A 524-nucleotide genomic window follows, 5' to 3' on the forward strand; every position below is an offset into this window, starting at 1 on the left:
GAGCGTCTCGCTTGAGGTGGGGTGGGGGGGCGGGGGGGGGGCAGGTGGGCTCCGTGCGCAGGGAAAACCCCGGATCTGAGCCGTTCGGTTGCCTTTTCTTTCCGGGGAGGGGGATGGGAGAGACCAGATCTTGCTTGAACAGTCAAAGTAAGTTGCCTTTGCTTTTCTCTGCTCTTCAAGGTCAGCCTAGCTAATGAAAATCAATCTTCCCTCTGCCTCTCTCTGCTGCATGAGCAGATTTTACCTGTGGCCCCTCACCTCTCTGAAAGCCTCCGCCGCTGCCGGCTGCCTGGCCCCCCGGCCCTGTGCAAGGCCGCTGGGGAGCTTCCTACTGAAACCGAGTCTTCCTGCGGGCCCGGGCGCGGTGACAATGTCTGTGTCACCGAGGGATCGCTCATTTGATCTGGCAGAGGAGAATGGCTTTGTCCCGGGGAAGTTGGCTGCGCACGGAAAGCACGCATCCCGTGTTGAAATCTGGAAGCGCTGGGGGAAAGCTCCTCGCTGGGGTCTGGCGTGCCACGGGG

Source organism: Egretta garzetta, unplaced genomic scaffold (genome assembly GCF_000687185.1).
Source record: "Egretta garzetta isolate BGI_Z169 unplaced genomic scaffold, ASM68718v1 scaffold770, whole genome shotgun sequence".
Classification (NCBI taxonomy): domain Eukaryota; kingdom Metazoa; phylum Chordata; class Aves; order Pelecaniformes; family Ardeidae; genus Egretta; species Egretta garzetta.